Here is a 6,339-nt window from a genome sequence, read left to right as displayed (position 1 = left end):
CTCTTTTTCCCTACCTTGGATAAGCATCAATTGCATGTTGTATAACGAGGGGGTTTGTAAGGTTAGTTATGAGGACAAAAGAAGTTTTCATGGTCTAATTTTACAAGCGCATGCCATAACAATATCTAACCGTAGAATTATGCTTAAACTCGCAGGCAAGGAGCAAAGTAGAGGGAGTCGAAATGGTTTTTTCATCTGGCTCTTTTACTGTTCCGCCGACCAGATATAAACATCAGAGGGCTCTGTTTCTTCCCCCCCCCCCCACCTCACGCCAGTTTCAACTTTTTAGTGTAACGAGTGGTTTTACGAGGTTGAGTAAGAAGACCAAATATGTTTGTCGTGGTCTTATTAGTCGGTACGTAAATTTTCATAACAATCGGACAATGTGGTCAACAAATTCACATGTAAAAATTTGCAGGTGTGGGGAAAAGGAAAAAGAGCCCATCAGCGGTTAAAAATTCGGGAGGGAATTTAAAAAGTGTCGTTTTGCAATGTAGCCCTTCCGGCTCTTTTTCCTTCCCCCCCCCCCCCACCTGCAAGATTTTTCTAGTGAAGTTTTGTTTGTTCACTTTATCCGAATGTTACAAAAATTGGCATGCGAACTCATTAGGCCATGACAAACGTTTTTGGTGTTCATAATTACCCTTGTAAAACCCCTCGTTACACCATAAAATTGACGCTTATGTGAGGTGGGGGGAAAAGGAAAAAGAGCCGCCCTTCCTTTTAGTCCAAATGAGGCTTTTTAACACTCAAATTTTCCATTTTCTTAGTTGTATTACGTATTATGGCTCTTCCCCCTCCCCGTAACCATCAATTTGTGGTGTAGGAAAGTGTTTTACAAGGTTAAACATGAAGTTTTACAAGGTTAAACCAAATGAGTTTGTCATAGCCTAATTAGTCCGCATGCAAATTTTTGTAACAATCGGATGTGAACAAAAAATTTTTGTAAAATTTTGGGCTCTTTTGCATCCTACCTTTCAACATACCGAGTTTTCTGTTTGTTTTACGAGCTATTACGGCTAAATGCGTGATTTTACGCTGTTAAGTATGAAGAACAAATCTGTCCACAGTTGTCGATTCGCTTACCTCGACAAAATTCATTGCATTATGACAACGTTAATTAAGTTTTTCAAAATTGAATTTGAAAGGGGGAGCTGGAAAAGAACCAATATTTGCAGGTGGAGAAGGGAAAAGAGCCCGTGCTATTAGGGCTAAATGTTGATGTTATGATGCAAGGTATAAAGAACAAATGTGTTCACAATAGTAAATTTTTCCACCATAAAAAATTTTATTGCCTTATGATCAAGTCAAAAATGAGTTTTAAAAAGGGAATGGAATGAAAAAGAGCACAAAATGATATAGTGCAGTAAAAAAAACAGTACACTCGCGCTGATCGTCCCTGGCTCTTTTCCAATCCCCCTTTGATTTCTTCTAACTTTTGATTTACGAAAGCCTATTTAAAATGACGGCTTTGGATTTTTTCCTGTTCCTCCTTTCAAATTCTTTTTCAAAAAGGTTATTTAACGTTGTCATTATGCAATGCAATTTGGCATAGTGAATAAACTGACAACTGTGAATAGATTGGTTCTTCATACTTTACATCATATTATCACGCATTTAGCCACAATAACACATAAAGCAAACATAAAGATCTATATTTTGAAAAGGGGAAGTGGAAAAGAGTTACGGCTTTTTCCAATTCTTTGCCACCATTGAAATTCAATTTTTGAAAAATTAATTAAAGTGTCAGATTCCCATGGAACTTGGCATTGTGAACAAAGTACCGGCTCTTTTTCCTTCTTCCACTTCGCAAAGTATCAGTTTAATGGTGTAGTAGGTGTGTTTACAAGATTAAATATGAAGACTAAAACACTTTTTGTGGCTTAAATAGTCCCCGTGTAATTTCATAAAAAATCAGACCATGAGAAAAAAAATGAATTAAAGAACTCTCCGTCGAGGGAAAAGAAAAAGAGCCAAACTACCAACTGTGAACAATTTTGTTCTATATAATATATATCTTACTGTCACGCATCTAGCCGTAATAATATGTAAAACAACTACTAAGTTTGAGGATTTGAAAAGTGGGGAGAAGTAGAAAAGAGCGGAAGAGACTTTTGATGTTCTAAACAGCAGCAAAACATGTGAACGTGACTGAGTGAACAAAAATTTTACAAAGTTCTCGGGTTGACCTCCATGCACTAAAATTGCTTATCATACAATTCCATACGTCAAGTGTAGAGACAACTGCTTGTCATACAATTTTCAAACAGTTTCATGAATGGTTGAAAAAAATATTCCAACTAATTTCTGCGGCTTTTGATTCTAATAAAATAGTCTGATGAGGGAAAAACCGAGGTTTTAGTTTTTTTTTGAAAAAAAAAATGCTTGTCAACAATTTCAATATATGGAAGTTGGGCTATTTTCCAGTTTACTCCTTTTCAAAGTAACGAATTTTATGTTTTACGTGTTATTGCGGCTAAATGCGTGATGTTACACAGTAAAGTATGGAGAACAAATCTGTTCACAGTTAACGATTCGTTCACCACGCCAAAATTCAATGCCTTAAAACAAGGCTAAACAAACTTTTCAGATTTGAATTCAAAAGAGGAAACTGGAAAAGAGCCGTAAATTGTATAACTGGCATTTTTGTGATGATGGCACAAAAAAAAACATTTAAAATACCCCAAAAAATTTTTGATTTTTTTTCAACCGCAAAACGAGTTTTGTACACAAACAAACAAATTGTAAAAAGTTTTTTTTTGCAGGCAAAATTTAATTTTTTGTATGCATAACGTAGTCCTAGATACACAAAAATTAGATTTTCAGTTTCTCTGGAGTTCCTTCCCTCTCGATTCAAAAGTGCCACCACACGAAGCATTTTTGGCTTTTCTCCAGTTCCCTCATTCAAATTCTACTTTGAAGAGCTTGTTTGACATTGATTAACGCAGTAAATTTTATTTGATAAAAATTGGTCCAACAGTTTTACCTCCAGATAATTAGGAGAAGGCATTGAGAAAAAAGTAATCAGTTATCAAAAAAGAGATTAAACAATTTCTCTAATAAACGAATTTGAAAAAGAAGAAACAGTGTTACCGAACCCCACGTACGATAATTGTTATTGGGGCTAACTATGCGTCTGTTCTATAATGTAGTCATTTCCTTGGGATTTTTTTTGGTCAGTTTTAAGAAAAAAACTTTACTTGAATAAGAGAAAACCCTTTAACCTTAGAAACTAAAACTTGAACTAATTTAACTCTTGTTTCGGTTTTTGCTTAAATTTTTTTGTTGGCTGTAGTTGATGAAATTTTTTTCTGTTCAGCCTCAACTTGTTGCAATAAAACATGATATGTAGAATCGTTCACAAAAAAGTTCAAAATGATGGGAGTCGTTCAAATTTCCAGTTGCTAAAAGCTTATGAACAAAAAAGAATTGTTCGAATTACGGGAAAAATGTTGCCAATTAGTCAGGAAACTCTGATTTTAAATGTTATTTTGAGTGTTCCCGTATGTTTAAGCCCTGTTCTATAATGTAGTCATACTTGTTTTGGAGAAACAACTAGTCCTGGATACACAAAAGTTGGATTTTCAGTTTCTCTAGAGTTTTTTTTTCAAAACGCTGAAAACGCCTCTTTATTTTGTATTTGATTCTTTTGATTAATTAAGTATTTTGTTCATTTGATTAATTATTTGTCAAACCCTAAATGGTATTATAACGCTATCGCAGCATAACGATTCAAAATTGTCATCACAAGAAACATTTTTGTCTTTTCTCCAGTTCCCTCATTCAAATTCGAAGAGCTTGTTTGACATTGTCATAAAGCAAGGAAATTTGGCGTGGTGAGCAAATCGACAACTGTGAACAAATTTGTTTTTCATACTTTACAGCGTAACATCACGCATTTAGCCGTAATATCTCGTAAAACATGCACAAAACTCGGTATTTTGAAAGGAAAAAACTGGAAAGGAGCCGCTTTTTTATTAGCGACTTAGGTTGAAAAAAACTTTTTTTTCAGTATAACGTAGTAAATTTCATTTGATCAAAATTGGTCCAAAATGTTTCTTCCAGAAAATTAAGAGAATAGGCATTGAGAAAAAACTAATCAATTATCAAAAAAGAGATTAAACAATTTATCTAATTTACAAATTTGAAAAGGAAGAAACAGTGTTACCGAACCCCACGTACGATAATTGTTACTGGGGCTAATTATGCGTCTGTTCTAAAAAGTAGTCATTTCTTTGGGATTTTTTTAGGTCAGTTTTAAGAAAAAAACTTTTCCTAAACAAGAGAAAACCCTTTAATTTTAGAAACTAAAACTTGAACTAATTTAACTCTTGTTCCGGTTTTTGCTTAAATTTGTTTGTTGGCTGTAGTTGATGAAAATTTTTTCTGTTCAGCCTCAACTTGTTGCAATAAAATATGATATGTAGAATTGTTCACAAAAAAGTTCAAATTAATGGAGGTCGCTCAAATTTCCATATTCCGCAGTTGCTAACAGTCGTGAAAGCTTATGAACAAAAAAGAATTGTTCGAGTTACGGGAAAAAGGTTGCCAATTATTCTGGAAAATCTGAATTTAATTGTTATTTTGAGTTTTTCCCGACTGTTTAAACGACCTTCCTTACTGTCATATAAATATTTGTCGCCGCGACAAGGGCAAAATTTCAGAGGACTTGGGAAAAATGATTTTTCTTGGAAAAAACGGGGAAAAAGGTGTTTTTTTTTCGGAAAACAGAGAATTGCACAAACCTCGACTACCCAAGTTAATCTTTAAAGGTAAATTACAATTCAACAGTCAAGTATGCAAAGGGGAAAAACATCAGCGACTGAAGCTTACACCGATATCAAATTAAAATTTTAATTGATAAAACCGAAACCATATTAAAAGAGCGAGTTTCTTCTATGTCAACGGAGATCTTAGCCCACAGCAAGACGACATTGCTGTAATGAAAGTCTGATAATATCTGCACTACAACTATACGCTGACTTACATAGGAGACCAACATTTCCAAGGCAGGAAGAACAGTCGAAAACATTGTAAGAACGTTAAATTTTAAGCCCATTTTATTGCTGTTAGTACAGTGAATTTTGAGTACAAACCGAACATAAACCGACCCTAATTCCTAAACTTCCAAAAATCTAACTAGAACAAAAATTCCAAAAACCTAGAAATAACTGCTAAAGGGTTTTTCTAACAAAGTTTCAAGGGAAGTAGAAAAAGTTTGAACACCCGAGAAAAAGATTTGACCAAAACTTTCAATTTTTTTGCCCAGAAAGAAGTAAGACCCAAAATTTTGGAAATTATGTTACAAAAAATCAAACATTGTTGCCTCCGCCCGACTTTTGTTTTGTTGAGTGAGTTATTTAGGCGACTTGTTACCTCAGGTTTTCCTCCTAGGGGTTGGTTGTCAAAAACTTTAACAGTTCATTGAACTCGGCCTTAATAGTACCGATTTTTTGAATCGGTCCGATAACGAAACGTCACATATTGATTCCGAAAACGTTCTCTCAACTCCACTTTCCGTTCTTTGCCGTATTTGTGTGTGTTGGTTTGGATTGATTGCTTACCTCAGCTTTTGCTCCAAGAGTTATCTGATTTTCCCGTTTAACCCGTAATCTTTGAGTGTGCATTTTTGTGCACACATAGACGCAACCGTACACTTCACCCGTAGAGGTTGTCATACATTGTTTTTTTTCTAAGACATTAATTTTACCTTAAAATAACTTAATGTAGAGTTCCCCAAACCTATAATGGTTTTAATCATTGGAGCAAGCTCTTTTTTTATGCAATAAAGGCTCAACGCCGAAAGCTGAGAGCCAGGTTGCAACAACGTTGCTCAACCATTGAAGGATTTTTTCAAATTATTCTGCAAAAAATCAAAAAAGTGAGTGCAAAATATTTTACACAAAAAACCACAGATGGAATCCCGGATTGATAATTTTTTCAGGCATGACTTAATCTACAATTCTATTAGTCAGCATATACGCAATAATTTTCAATGTTTTTCCTTTTTGCATTTAAATTGACTTTTAAGCAATTAAATTACGGCACTTTGAAAACTTTGTTGAAAAAATTAAACGAAAAAAGAAATATGATTAAAATCAAAGAAAGCTTTCGAAAAGCAGCAAACTAAACTGGCCGCCCATAAAACCCCCGTAAAACAAAGCTGTCTGTTTGAATTCAAAGTCTTTGCATAAATTATAAAGGGATTTAGTTTTTCGTTTACTTTTTCAACTTAATAAATTTAATTTCAAATAATTTAAATTAGTTTCAGTTGCGAGAATCTTTTATCTGTTAACGTTAGGTTAATAGGCCATATAAAGTTGCTCATAGCAACTCTCA

The sequence above is a fragment of the Symsagittifera roscoffensis genome, chromosome 7 (genome assembly GCF_963678635.1).
Source record: "Symsagittifera roscoffensis chromosome 7, txSymRosc1.1, whole genome shotgun sequence".
NCBI classification, from domain to species: Eukaryota; Metazoa; Xenacoelomorpha; order Acoela; family Convolutidae; genus Symsagittifera; species Symsagittifera roscoffensis.
Note: the sequence above shows the minus strand (reverse complement) of the source record.